This window comes from Lissotriton vulgaris, chromosome 12 (genome assembly GCF_964263255.1).
Source record: "Lissotriton vulgaris chromosome 12, aLisVul1.2, whole genome shotgun sequence".
Lineage (NCBI taxonomy): Eukaryota > Metazoa > Chordata > Amphibia > Caudata > Salamandridae > Lissotriton > Lissotriton vulgaris.
Genome location: NC_141700.1, coordinates 266,001,690 through 266,017,815, shown reverse-complemented (window position 1 = coordinate 266,017,815; position 16,126 = coordinate 266,001,690).

Genomic DNA, 16,126 nt, shown 5'->3' with positions numbered 1-16,126 from the left:
GTTTATTACTGATTCCTTCACAGTATCTCCCTTACATGCGTTGTCCAGTTTCTTTGCCTCATCAGAAATCCTACTTTCTTGTTGTTGATCATTTCCTGTTAACGTAATTGGGCTACCTTCGTAGGGCACTTCATTGAGAGACTCGCATTTTAGGTTCGCCAGGTTTTTTGGTTTAGTGTCATCGATTTTCCACTTTTCTCCTTCTTCCTTATATATACCCTTTTGCAGACTTGTTCTTACGTCTTCAAGAATTGTGGTCATTGCTTGAGGTAATGTTATTAGTTGGCTTATTATTGGGGCACATTTGCAATCAATGATTGAAGTATAGGCCTGCGATTGTGCTCTTTTTATTAGGATGTTTAACTCGACTAGTTTCTGGTCTATGCCCACCACAGAGCTTGCCATCACATTAAGTAGATCCACTTGAATCTCCATTTTATTTGATTGAAATGTCAGAGATTCTAATGTCATAGCAGATGTACGAAAGAAAAATATCCCAGATTGACCCTAGTTCCTGACTACTTGTATATGTTGTTGTGGAATGATGGTGTTGTTGGCTACTTAGATTTTTTTCAACATTACAATTCCCTTCAGTGCCATTCTCGGTCCCCCCTTCATTATGTAATTGGTTTCCATATGCTTTTTTTCTGTTGCAGTGGGATGCTATGTTATTAAAGGTACACTCATCACTCGGTGTACTACATAACTGTATGACCTCTTTACTTTTTCTATGTTCTCCTTTGTTTGCTTTATATCCATCCAGGTCATCCATGTTAAGGAGATACGTTATACTATTAACCTTGTCAGATTCTTTATTAGGATCAATATCCCCATCAGCATTTACACAGACATCACTAGTAACTTTGCATGGTAATGTTCCATCTCTAATTATTTCCAGAGTCTCTTATTTTGCTATTGGTAATATTGAATTAGTCACTGTGCCAGGCTCCCATTTGATTTTCTCAATTATTACATTTACCTCCAAAGGTGGCGGGATACTGACGGTCGATATATCCAATGATCTTTCAAGTGCGTCCAAGTCACTCTGTTAATTTTTAATTATTTGTACTACGCTTAACATTTCAAGATCCGTAACATGACCCTTTGTTATGTTTGGATTTACCATTTTTTCCATTTCAGAAGGATGCGCACACGTACTCAGTATTTGTGCATCTAAGACTTGACCGAGATTTTGTACATTTTTATTGTCCGGTTGAATCAGTGTTTGGAGATTGCTTGCTTCTACTACTGTTTGTATTGACATAATAGCCTCCAATGGTGCCTTCATAAAATCAAATTTAAATGGGATTTTTGAAGACTTTTCAAACATTTGTGCAATAGAAGAAATAAGAGATTGATTCCCTCCTACTGCATTTGTTTTTAATTTTGGTGCCTTTAATGCCTGAATTTTTCTTGTTCTTCTTGTACTAGTTGCAGAGGCTCTTTCTCTGCCTGAACGCATAGTGTAACCACTCCAACCCCTCCAACAAGTACCTTCACCAGTATCTTTACTTTCGTATGCAACAGCAGCCCAAATGTAAGCGGGACCTACAGGGGAACACAGGTTGCATCCAGATCAGCTATGACACAATGCCACCCCTGCGCCCTCCTCGCACACTCTCTACAGCTTCCGTTGCTGTAAGTGCTGTCACTATTAATGTCCACTGGTAATTTGTGCCCAAATCAAGATAAAGCTATGAGGAATAAATATAGGCTCAGTGTGCTTATTCGTGCTTTAAAAGTAACTGTAGCAGTGTGAATTTTTAAGATAGGAGAAGGCGTTACACTGCCAGCCCTTAACAGCGTAGCACAGGCTAGCATCAACCACGAAGTCTTTTAATGCCCGTTGGTACTCTGCAGCTCCACTCCACTGGAATCCAAACCAAAAGGCAACTCAGCTCTCACCTCCGCTCTGCCCTCACTTACAATTACTTATTGGAAGTAATTGTTGGCATTTATTCAGCAGGAAATGGTATGGGTATGGGGGCGGAACAGAACTGTGGTCTACTACGGTCCGAGCCCCCACGGCACCCGCACCTCGCAGGCACCCTCAGGGACCTAATCCCGCTTTCCGCAAATGCCGCCAAATGCCGCCAAAAAACACCAGACAGGCAGGAGCTACAAAGGCAGGAGCTCAACGCAAAGAAGATGTGAAGGCAGAAGTGGGAATCAGCCACAGGAGGACGCCAAAGCCGCTGAGGGTCCGATGCAGAGCAGGAGCCAGCCGCTCAGCAGCTCAGCAGCTCAGGCACCAGGACCACACCATGGAGCTGCATACCTCCTCAGTTAGTCTGTCCGTACCCAGTCCTTGGGCTGTCCTTAGGCGGTATCAAACAGCTCCGGGTCCCCGAACCGTGGTGACCTGAGTTGAAAGCCGGGCAGAGGGCCAAGAACAGGCAGCGGCGTGATGGAGCTCTCTCCCGTAGCTCCCGCTGCTCTACTCGCTACTGGTTAAGCTTCAGGATGCAGAACGGGATGCAAAACACGGCCTGGACCAGACTGAAAAGCTGTTTCAGACACTGACAAGCTGTTTCAGAATTAAAAGTAAGAAAATGGAAGGTAGAAGTAGAAAGGGAAGAAAGAAAAAAAGAAAGTAAAATGTTGAACAACAAATATGTTCCAAGTTAAATAAGCAAAACGATTACAATGCTACAAACACCACTCATGGGAAAATAAATAAGATTAAAAGAGAAACACAATGCACAACTGGCGTCACCCACAGGTTCCATGGTTTCTGATCCTAATGGTATAGTCGACATCTTGGCCAAACATTATGAACAAATATATGCTCCCCGGGCATCTTATACGATTGCGGAAGCATATGAATATATTAAGGATCTAACGATCCCAAAGCTCTCCCCTGAAGCAGCGCTTCTGTTGGAGGCGGGCATTACCACTGATGAAATACAGACAGCTACCTACTCACTGGCGTCTGGCAAGGCCCTGGGGCCAAATGGGCTACCAGTTGAACTGTATAAAAGGACGGTGCAAACAACAGCCCCCTTCTTCCTAAACATGTTATCTGACAGCCTCAAGGCAGGGGAGCTGCCGAGAGATCATCGGCTGGCCACAATTATCGCAATCCACAAGTCTGGCAGACCGGAGACGGACTGCGCATCCTACCGTCCGATCTCTCTCATAAATGCGGAGCCTAAGATTCTTGCCAAACTGCTGGCGCTGCGGCTGTCTCCACACCTTTTGTCCTTAGTAAGTCCGGACCAGTGGGGATTCATGCCACATCGGAGCACGGCCCTCAACCTCCGTCGGCTCAAAGCGGTCCAGGCGCGCACAACATATATCAAGGAGCCTGTGGTCATTCTCTCACTCAACGCTACTATGGCGTTCGATACAGTGGAATTGCCCTGCTTGTTCGCAGTGCTCCAACATATGGGATTTGGTCCCAAATTCTGCGCCTGGATTCGTTTGTTATACACTAAGCCCCTGGCGCATGTCACCGCCAATGGGCACATCTCACGAGACTTCCCTCTTGGATGAGGCACGAGGCAGGGATTCCCACTGTCTCCGATGCTTTTTGCGCTGATCTTAGAACCACTTGCGATCTGGATCAGTAAGGACCCTCTATCAAAGGACTCTACTGGACCGATGTATGGGAGGATCGCATATCCCTTTACACGGATGATATCCTTTTATATCTCACCTACCCCAAAAAATCTATTCTTGAACTACTGAACGTCTGTGGGATGTTTGGTAGGGTGTCAGGTTATAAGATTAATTGGACCAAGTCCATTCTTCGTGTCCTCGCGGGCCCCCCACCTGTCTTACCCATGAGCTGCCCCCTTAGAACCACGGCGACGGCGTTCAAATACTTGGGTATATACATTACGCCGGACCCGAATGAATTTTACGCTTTAAATCTCCACCCCCTTCCGGAGCGGTTTAAACGCGACGTTAAGGTATGGCAGGCTCTCCCTCTGACGCTTTTAGGCAAGGCAGCATTATATAAAATGATGGCGTTCCCGCGCTTTCTATACGTGCTTGAAAACACCCTGTCTCTGGTCCCTGTAACATATTTTAAAGCTATAGCTGCGACAGTCTCTCACCTATTGTGGGGTGGGAGGCCAGCCCGAATCGCACAAGATAAGCTGACTAGAAGCTAGTACGATGGGGGGATAGCACTTCCAAATGTCGAGCTATATTACTGGGCAGCACACCTTAAACAGATAAACTTCTGGCTACACGCCCCACAGACTGAGCCGGCATACCTTGCTGACAGACAGTCTTTGTAAGGTAAGGGGCTGTTAGGTAATCTTTACTGCCGTCGCCTGCCTCCAGATTTGATTGGCCCGACGCAACACTCTGTACAGCTTTGGTACAAGGCTAACAGCCGTCTTCACTGTTCAGGGACTATCAGGCAAATTACACCGCTGTGGGACTCCTGCAAATTTGGCTTTCTGTGTAACAGTAAGGGATTCCAGGCTTGGGACACCATTGGCATCTCGGTGGTGGGTGATCTCTGAAAGGAGGGTAAGGTGGTAGATTTCTCCCATCTGCAAACGCAATACGAGATGTCACAGATGGAGAAGTTCAGATACTTACAAATTAAGCATGCACTCCAGTCGGCTATACCAACAGGTACTGTCCTACAGGAATCATTTCCTCTCGAAGATAGACTTCTGACAGAACATATGCCAGAAAGGGCCACTTCTTAGACTTACAGGAAACTCATTAACAACCTCCCAGACACGGCGTCCACATTACAACAGAACTGGGCCAGGGAAGTGGGCACCTTTGAGGACTCCGAATGGCAGGAGGCCCTCTCCTCCCCCCGGGAAACAGCAATTCCCTCTAGGTTAAAACTGGTCCAACTTAAAATACTACAGCGTACGTATTATACTAGAACAACATTACACAAGATAGGGAAAGCTACACATAAATTCTGCCTATGAAACTGCGGGGAGGAGGGAACGTTCTTCCACACTACTTCCACACTATTTGGGACTGTAGACACATGGCAACATACTGGACGGCAGTAATGCACACTTTTTCCCAAACTATAGATATCTCCTTGTTGTCGGAGCCTCGTCGCTGTTTACTAAATGTGTGGGAACCCAATGATCTAAACCACCGGCAACAGGACTGGGTAATGTTGGGCATGATGATGGCAAAGCGCAATATCGCCATGTTATTATTATTATTATTTAAAATTTCATATAGCGCGCAGTTACCCTAGAGCATCCCAGGACTTAACAGGACACCAACAGATAAAAACAGTCAGTCAGGTGCAATCAGACAGGGAACAGATGTGTTTGTTATGGGTTCAGCAGTATTGCCAACACATAGAAAATGGTGTAGAGACATGGATGAGGCGATTGTGGCGGAGAAAGCTGTCTTCATCCACCGTGGGTGTCCAAAGAAATGGGGAAAAATCTGGGGGGCTTGGAACAAGTTTCGGGGTTATATTTGCGTGCGGGGGAGGAGGTTGACTCAGACTAGAAGACTCTGGCTGTAATGGAATGATGAAGTGTTGATGTGTCGATGCACTTGTTTTTTAATTGTATCTTAAAACTGAACAAAGTTGAGCTGTGCCCGCAATAACCGAACTGTATGATGCACCAACTGTATGTATCGCTGCCCCGATTGTTATGTTCATATAAAATAAAAATAAAAATAAAAAAAAGAGAAACACCTGTAATAGATGAAGAGAAAGAAATGAGAGCAGAAAGTAACAATGAAAAATGACATAGTGCAAACAAATGAAAAGAGAACGGTAAGGCACAGGGAAAAACATAAATAAACATTAAGGGGCCGATTACTATGTCAGTCGGAGGCTTTCTGACCGACAGATTACGATGTTGGCAGTTGGAACGTAAGCTGGGCAGTCATTTCGAGACGGTTCCGACCGGCTCGCAAAGGCTTCCGACCGGTCAGGCCCACACTGTAATCCCCAATGGACAGCGGTTCCACCATCGGGATTACGATGTTGGTTTCCCACAGCCTTTCTGTGTGGGCCCTTCTGACATGGAATGGCTTTCAGAGAGCGACTTTGGGGTCACTAGCCGGGCCCCCTTGTCTCCGTACCCTACAGTTGGTGGCCGAGAGGGTACCTAGGGAACTCCCCCTGTAAGACCCCACACTGTGTAGCAGGCACCATGGGGTCCCTGCCACAGGGTGCAGGGTTTTACACACACACCAGTTTCTCTGTAGGAGCCTGTATTATTGCCGGTTTATGGCCGTAACACAAGCTCCCATAGAGAAAAGTGAGTATACGACCGAACAGTGTTCTGTTGCATCGTAATCAGGCGGTCGGACCCACAGACCGGAGGTCAGACGGTCTCAATACCAAGATGGTTTTGGTATGAGGCAACTCCGAACATCATTGTTATAAGGGCAACAGTAACAGAGAAAAAAAGGGGCAGTGCATAGCATGGGAGGAGAAAGATAGTGAAGGGCACAAAGGATCAAGAGAATGAGGAGGAGAACTTTGAAAGAACAGGCGAAAACACCGTGACAGGAAGTATAAGAGAGAGTAGGATGTGGAGGGAGATGTGTAGAATGGAGTTGTACAGTTCAAGATGGGTAAGATGATGAAACCAGTAGCCATCCCAGCCTGATTGAAGAAATGGGAAGGGAAGGGTGGAAGGCAGATAAATGAGGCTGGCTACACGCATGAAATAAAAAGAAAAAAGAGCAGAGTGATGGAAGAATATGACTGAGCAGAAGGGAAGAATTGGAAAGATACAGGAAAAGTCAAAGGGGGAATAATAAAGTCATAGGTGAAGGCGGTAGATGGACTAGTGAGATTAATGAGCGACAATCAAAAGATGGCTGGATGCACCCCATTATTATATCCAAAACGTCTATGAATTGTGTTAGATGATCGAAGGCAATGGTTTGTTGCGTGACTCTGGTTTTGCGCTCTGCCCTTGCCTGTATAGTATATCCCAAAAAAGCTGGAACCCGGTATCCCAGGCCCTGGATTGACTACCATTGAACAAAGTTAGAATGTGGTAAACAATCTTAACTCAACTTTAACAGGTTCTTCCATAGTTATAATTCAGTGTCTCTTCTTTTAATGATATTTTCAAGCAACAAGTTCAAGTGACAACTTCAATAAGGTGCCAATCCAGGCTTTGCTCTAACAGCACATGGCAGTTCACCATTCTCCGTAACACGTGTATACCCAATGCATTTCGGGCCACTGCCCTTCATCAGGGAAAACTGTGATAAAAAAAACACACACATCAGAATAAACTTTTATCAGAATAAACTTACGTTAGCACATTGTATTGCCACATGCAAAACCATAACATGTATTCAAAACCCATGCTTACATGAAACAATTGAACATGCATGAAAGTAGTAACCCCTGAGGAAGGGCAGTGGACTGAAATGCATTGGTAAAGACTTGTTACATTGATTCATGGAGAATGGTGAACCACCATGCGCTGTTAAAGGAAAGCCTGGATTGCCAGCTTATTGAACTTGTCACTTGAACTTGTTGCTTGGAAGATTTAATAAAAGAAGAGGCACTGGATTAAAACAATGGGAGAACCTGTTAAAAATTGAGTTAAGACTGTTTATCGCATTGAAACTTTGTTAATGTTAAAAGATTTGTAGAGAGTGCGTTTACCCGAAGGTGTCTTGGCACTGAGCATATAGTAACACAGCCTGAAGCCCCAAATACTTGTTGAAAAGTCACGTTTTCAACTCCTTCCTGAATGGATGTATGACGTTACAACGCATTTTTTACAACGCAACATCCATTACAACGCATTCCATTACACGCATGCCATTACAACGAATTTTTAAAAACTACCTTTACAACGCATACTACCTTTACAACGCATACCATTACATTGCATGTAGGGTAAGTAATGGATAGTGTAGGGGTAAAAATGACTATTCTTACTCCAGGGGGGTGCAACAGTAGGGTAAGTGTTGGATAGTGTAGGGGTAAAAATTACTATTCTAACTCCAGGGGGTGCAACAGTAGGGTAAGTGTTGGATAGTGTAAGGGTACTATGCGTTGTGATGGTATGCTTTGTAATGGTATGCGTTGTAATGACTGCGTTGTAATGACATGCGTTGTAGTGGTATGCGTTGTAGTGTCATGCGTTGTAATGGTTGCGTTGTAATGGCATACGATGTAATGGATGTTGCGTTATAAAAGTTTTGTTGTAATGGTAGTGCGTTGTAAAGGTTGTTTCCCTCCTGAATATGACCAGAGAGAGTAAGGCCCTGATGTGTGAGGGAAGCTTGATCCAGTAAGATACAGTCCCTGTTACAAAACTCCCCGAACCCAGTTAGTCCAACAAAATCTGGACACCACCAATTTCTTGGCACCAGAGGAGTGCAAAAGTCTGCTGGGTAATTTTTTTTTTAGAGTTTTATATAGGGCGAACTAGACCTGAATATATCAGGTATCAGAGTGCTTAACAAGAGCACCAGTTTCGTTACAGATGGACACATTCACTTTTGTTAGGCACAGGGAGATTAAGTGATTTGCCCAGAATCACAGGATGTAGAGCTTTGTTGCAGAGACTGGAACCCGGTTCTCCAGCTGCGTAGTCGACCCCTCTAGCCTTAAGGCCACATCCTCTCCCCTACATACCAGACAAAAGCATTTCTGAAAAACTCAGGGCCTGTGCCATGAATGGCCTTGTGAGCCGTGCAGAGGGCCCTGAATGTAACATGACTTCTGATTGGTAGCCTGTAAAGTTCACAGATTCCCTGCGAGACAGATTGAAATAAATTGCACAATGGTTGTGTATCCTGGGTTACCTGGCAAGATTCCAGCTTTTTTTTAGCTAGGCCGAGGAGAGAGAACCTGAGAGAGAAAGAGGATAGAGAATGTAACAAGCAGAGATGGAGGTAGGCAGGAAACTAAGAGACATATAACGGTGGGAAGATTAGAGAGGTAGTGATATTGATTACATTGACACTGGCCCATTCTGCCAGCAAATGAGAATAATAAACTGGAGGTTAGAGGGAAATTAAAGGTAGAGAGATGATTAATGGTCAGAGATGCAGATATAGAGGAAACACTGCATGGGAGAGAACCAGTGGTGGGCTGGCCTGTCAGAAGAGTGAGTTTTTAAAATCTGGTCCAGGTCCACAGGACAAAGAAAATTATCTACACACTGGTCCACTGCAGCTGGTTCATCTGGCAGTAACAAAGTAGAGTGCCTGTGTAACAAGGTGCCAGGTAAACACAACAAGGAAACGGACTGGTCGTTTTATAATGATGAGGAATCCCTTGATCCTTCCTCACAGGACGAACAGAGTTCATGGAGAACACTTCACGAAGATAATCAGTGCGGCCCCTTTAACTGGCAGTATGCCCCGGAGGAAGGTTCCGCCCACCGTGACGTTTCTTTCGCCGCGTTGGATAAGATCCCGGATGCCCAGAGAATGGCGTGTGACATCACCGGAGTTGGAGAGTATCGGATGGAGCAAGACGCGGAGGTGAGCCGGCGAGGAGGGGAAGAGGTGAACGACAAGCCAGGACGAGAAGCAGACGTATCCAGAGAAGTAGACGCGCTGCGTTCCAAAGAAGACGAGCCAGGAGGCCAACGGGACCGCGCTGCGCCGTGCCACACTCCCGAGGGAGGAGTGTGGCTCCGACATGTACGGTACAGGTTCTCAAGCTGGGTGGGACGCAGGGGAGTATTCCCGCGCTGATACAAACCTCTGTCTCTTAGTTATCCTGCACTACCCCAAACCCTTTAAAAATACCCTTCCTCACTTCACTTCACGAATTGCCGGTAAAACTATCACAAAAGGTGTCCCTCACTTCCTGGTACCCCCTTGAACAGCACGAGGACGGAAAGTAATTGGTCCTTTTCTGTGTTTTGTTTCTTCCCGAACCTACTGAGAGAGAGGCCCTTGTGAGAAGCCCCAACCCGGACCAAGACAGACTTTGGTAGAGCAGCCACACCAGCCGGCATCACGGATTCTGCCGAATTTGCCAAGGAAAGACTGACACTAAGGAAAAAGAAGTTGTATATGAAAATAAAACCCGCTTTACCCAGACATCGTGTCCAGCCCATTCCTGACTCCCCTTTACAAGTGGTGTCAGAAGTGGGATTGCCTGACCCCCACCAGCAAACCCTGATGGATCAAGTAATCCAGCACTTAATAGAGGGACAAGATAAGTTGGAATGGGCCATAAAAAACCAAATCACTATAGCAGATGCCGACAGAGAGCTCTTTAAAAACGCTATAAGTGCACAAATAGATAGCCTCCAGAAAGTCACCCAAACCCCTGGACTTAGCACCGACCGCAGAGCTGGGGTTCCCCACCCCTCGGGTGTATCCCTACAAAAATGTGTCACCGGCGAAGACCCGGATGCGTTCCTCTCTAATTTTGAGAGAGCAGCACTGGCCTGTGGCTGGCCTATAGAAAAATGGCCATTTTTCTTAGCCCCGTAATTGTCTGGAGAAGCTCAGGCAGCCTACCAGGTTGCTAATCATGCAGGAAATACTCCTTATGCAGAAATCAAAGAAGTTATACTTGATCACCTAGGGTTAGACCCTGAGGCTTACCGTGTTCGGTTCCGAAAGGAAAGAGGAGTGACGGGGAAAATCCTAAAACTTTATATTTGAGACTGAAGATGGCTGCTGAAAAATGGTTAAAACCAAATCAAATAAGCAAAGAGGAAGTTATGGAGAGCATAGTCTTAGAGCAATTCATGGAAGCATTACCCTACGGAACGCAAAGATGGCTCTGCCAACACTCAGGATTGACAGTGGCCCAAGCAATAGAAATGGCCACCAATTACTCTCGAGCCCAACCCAGAACTTTTGCATGGGACTCTGAGAAGAGCACCAAACCGCATGCAGCACAAAAAATGGACAAAAAGAAACTAGACCCACTTCCTCCCGCGAAACCACGACAGATGAGGGTGGATAGTGTACAGTTTAAGGGACCCCAGTGTTTCGACTGTGGGGATTGGGGACATATTGCACGGATGTGCCCAAAAAGGAAACCTCCAGAAGAACCAATGGAGGTTGGATACATCCCCAGAGCCGTCATGTACACTGCAGAGATGGGACCTTCCTTCTATGTACGTATCCTGATAAATGATAAATACATAATGGGCTTGTTGGACTTGGGATGTCGCCAGTCAGTAGTACAAGAGAAGTTAGTTCTGCCTACACAGATCATACCCAACGAACAGGTGCACATTAGATGCATACATGGGGATGTAAGACCATATCCAGTCGCCCAGATGGTCATAGAACCCCAAAACCGAGCCCCTGTTAAAATCAAAGTGGGAGTTATAGAAACCTTACCAGAAGATATCATTCTAGGCGTTGACAACCCCGACTTTATGTCCTTGTTCATGGAAAAATTCCCGGCACCTACTAAACAGGACTCTGCCTACTTAGCTAAGGAGCCCTGGGTACTGGATAGAAACTTTAGATTCGCACAGGCTAATGACACAACTCTTTTTAATGCCTGGGAATCTGCACACGCTGCTCAGACCAACACCTCCCTGACTTATCCAAGATTTACGATAAAAAGCGATCTACTCTATAGGGAAGGTAGAGCAGGAGACAACCCTCAGTTGGTAGTGCCGTAGGCTTTCAGGGAACAGATCCTGTATTATGCACATTCACATCTCACAGCAGGTCATTCAGGAGCAGAGAAAACCACCCAAAATATAACCAGACATTTCTTTTGGCCTGGCATTTATAAAGAGGCTGAGTTATACTGTTAGAAATGTGCTGTTTGTCAGAAGAAGAATATGACACGTCCCCAAGCAGTTCCGCTCCAACCCATGCCTCTCATAGGGAAACCCTTTGAAAGGGTTGGGATGGACCTTATAGGACCCTTACCACGGTCCTCGAGCGGGCATACCTATGCCTTGGTCATAGTCGACTATCACACCAGGTTCCCGGAGGCCTTTGCCCTAAAGGCCCCCACTACGAAAAATGTAGCCGACAAAATGGTCGAGTTGTTTTTGAGAGTAGGATTCCCAAAGGAGATCCTTACCGACCAAGGTACTCCTTTTGTCTCGAAATTAATGAGGGAGGTGTGCAAGATGCTGGATTTACAACAGATTAAAACATCGGCATACCACCCACAGACAGATGGTCTTGTGGAGAGATATAACCGCTCCCTGAAAACAACACTGAAAAAAATGCTAACAGTAGAAAACAAGGATTGGGATAAGGTTCTACCCCTAGCCCTGTATGTTTTAAGGGCACAAGTACAGAGTAGTATGGGATGTTCCTCTTTTGAGTTATTATACGGTAGACAACCTCGGTCTCTACTAGAGATAACCAAAGAAGCTTGGGAACAGGAGGATTCTGAGGAACAACGATCTCTATTAGAGTACACCCAACAACTGAAGTCCAAGTTGGGTAAACTAAGAGATCTGGCATATTCTCACTTAGAACAAAGCCAAGGTAAACAGAAGTATCACTACGATAAAGGAAAGAGATGGCAAAGTCTGAACAAAGGAGATTGGGTATTAGTCCTGCTTCCATCTTCTACCCAGAAGTTCAGAAGTGAATGGTTAGGTCCTTATCCCGTAGTAGATACAATAGGTCACACTACCTACCGAGTACAGCTATCTCCATCCAGATGCCAGACATTTCATATGAATCTACTAAAAAAAATGGATAGGACCTTCTCCAAAGTCAACACACTTTGGTCTGCCTGTGACAAGAAAGATGACTACAATAGAGCAATTACCTATAAACCCTGATTTAACTATAAAGGAGAAAGACGACCTAAAGAAGGCAATCAAACCTTTTTCTCCAATATTTTCGGAGACACCCGGCCTGACTCATTTAACAGAACACAGAATACTGACGGAGGAAGGTAAAATAATCAAGCAACGACCATATAGAATTCCTGCAGCTAGGAGAGGGGATGTGAAAAGGGAAGTAGAGGACATGCTCAAGCTAGGGGCCATCAGACCCTCACACAGCAATTGGTCATCCCCTATAGTTCTGATCCCAAAGCCAGACGGGTCCACTCGTTTTTGCATGGATTTTAGGGCCTTGAATGCCATATCTGCCTTTGACGCTTATCCTATACCAAGGGTGCATGAGCTAGTAGAGAGGATAGGGGAGGCTAAATATATAACAACGCTAGACCTCACAAAAGGTTACTGGCAAGTGCCCCTGAGAGAAGAGGATAGAAAAAAACAGCATTTTCTACAGAAGAAGGCCTATATGAGTTCAATGTGCTTCCATTTGGACTGCACGGGGCCCCGGCCACATTTCAGAGATTAATGAACAAAGTACTCTCCACCCATAACAATTATTGTTCAGTTTATCTGGACGATATTGTTATCTTTAGCAGGACATGGGGGGAGCATTTAAACCATATACAGAATGTTCTACAGGCCCTCGAAAAAGCCGGTCTGCATGTCAATGCGAAAAAATCAAGAGCTGCATTTCCCAGGGTGAAATATCTCGGTTTTCTCTTAGGGGAGGGAGTAATCGCCCCACAAGAGGACAAAGTTAAAGCTATTATGCAAACCCCTTTTCCATCCTCCAAAAGAGAATTAAGGGGATTCCTGGGCCTAATAGGATACTACCGACGTTTTATAGAGAACTTTGCTGCAACTGCCAGCCCCTTGACTGACCTACTAAGTAAGGCATCCAAACCCTTTCACTTGAGTCATCCTTCCAAGGAAGCCAGGGAGGCGTTTGATTCCCTGAAAAAGGCTATCACAACGAATCCTGTACTTATACCTCCCAACTTCGACAAACCTTTTTCTTTGGCCACCGATGCCTCTGATGTAGGACTAGGGGCAGTACTGTCACAGGAGGGAGAGGATGGAAAGGAACATCCTATAATGTTCCTCAGCCGCAAGTTACATCCACGCGAAAGAAAATACCCAACAATAGAACGAGAATGCCTCAATATTAGATGGGCCGTGGATAAACTGAGGTATGATTTAGAAGGCCGCCCTTTTGTGCTATATACAGACCACGCTCCATTACAATGGATGCACAGAAACACCTCACAAAATCCAAGAGTCCTCAGATGGTTCTTATTCCTCCAGCCATTTTCCTTTGAGATAAAACACCGTAAGGGACGGGACAATGGTAACGCAGACTTTTTGTCTAGATCACCTGTTCTCCCCGAACGGGAGAAACTAGGGGGGGAGGAGTGTAACAAGGTGCCAGGTAAACACAACAAGGAAACGGACTGGTGGTTTTATAATGATGAGGAATCCCTTGATCCTTCCTCACAGGACGAACAGAGTTCATGGAGAAGACTTCATGAAGATAATCAGTGCGGCCCCTTTAACTGGCAGTATGCCCCGGAGGAAGGTTCCGCCCACCGTGACGTTTCTTTCGCCGCATTGGATAAGATCCCGGATGCCCAGAGAATGGCGTGTGAGATCACCGGAGTTGGAGAGTATCGGACGGAGGAAGACGCGGAGGTGAGCTGGCGAGGAGGGGAAGAGGTGAACGACAAGCCAGGACGAGAAGCAGACGTATCCAGAGAAGTAGACGCGCTGCGTTCCGAAGAAGACGAGCCAGGAGGCCAACGGGACCGTGCTGCGCCGTGCCACACTCCCGAGGGAGGAGTGTGGCTCCGACAGGTACGGGACAGATTCTCAAGCTGGGTGGGACGCAGGGGAGTATTCCCGCGCTGATACGAACCTCTGTCTCTTAGTTATCCTGCACTACCCCAAACCCTTTAAAAATACCCTTCCTCACTTCACTTCACGAATTGCCGGTAAAACTATCACAAAAGGTGTCCCTCACTCCCTGGTACCCCCTTGAACAGCACGAGGACGGAAAGTAATTGGTCCTTTTCTGTATTTTGTTTCTTCCAGAACCTACTGAGAGAGAGGCCCTTGTGAGAAGCCCCAACCCGGACCAAGACTGACTTTGGTAGAGCAGCCACACCAGCCGGCATCACGGATTCTGCCGAATTTGCCAAGGAAAGACTGACACTAAGGAAAAAGAAGTTGTATATGAAAATAAAACCCGCTTTACCCAGACATCGTGTCCAGCCCATTCCTGACTCCCCTTTACAGCCTGACAGGCCACTCCAACACTGGAAAGAGCTTAGCGAATTCAAGATGGGCAGGTTAGAGGGAATAAGAGAGGTAGAGGCAAATGGTGAGAGAGTGACAGGGATAGACAAAGAGCAATACATGGAGTATAGTTGGTGGTAAGAGGCACACTTAAAGAGGCGGAGGCACAACGTAACCAGGAAAGAAAGAGGAGGGACTAAAACTTGCAGCATCAAAGGAAAGAGAATGAGTGATAAATTTGAAGATGAACAGGAAATTGGAAAAAAATAGACGCAATAGAGGGAGTTAAGAAGGAAATTTGGAGAGTAGAATTGCATGACAGAATAAGTTATGGAGGTGTGAGGAAGGAAGAGAAGGAAGGTGGTGAGAGGAGAGAGGTGAAGGTGAGACAGGGCCAGTGGCATAACGAAAGATGAGGGGGACCCCCTGAAAAGGTACGCGGAGTGCCTCCGCTCTGGGTTTAATTCGGAGCTCTCAGGCCTGAGTATTGTGCTGAGGGGGCCCCTGCAGCTCAAGGGCCCCCCGCACTGCGGGGGCTGCGGGGACATGTGTTACGACCCTAAAAGGAACTGAGGCAGACATATTGGTGAGAAATTTAGCAGTATATCTGGTGAAGGAATGAGGGATGGAATGACGTAGAAGTAAAATGGTGGTGAAATAAGGAGAGGTGGAGATAGACCTGCCAAGGACTCTAGGACTAATGCTGGGAAGAAACGTCAAATATAGAGAGATCCTCCCACACAAGTGTATTAGTGAGTTAAGTGTAGTCAGTGTAGAGGCTGTACTGTTGCAGTGTCATCTTTGAGGTGAGTGCAGCTCTATCTAGGTCTGTCCTGGGGGGCCTCACACTTTACCAGGGATAGCTCCTCTATCATGCCTATATAATATATGTCAAGCTGACCAGAATAATGAGGGTGGACCCACTGGTGCCCAGTAGACAAAATAAACAAAGCGTCAACCTGAACCTCTTACTGGAATCTTAGAAAAAAGAACACATTTTGGATAACGTAGTCGCCTCGCTTTTCTAAAATAAATATGTGGTGTTTTTGTAAAGCGCGCATTAAAATGGCAGTGAGGTGTGCCCCATGTACATATGCTGTTTGTACAGCTATATGCCATTCTAGTGTGTTCCTTTGTCCCGCAGGCGCTGG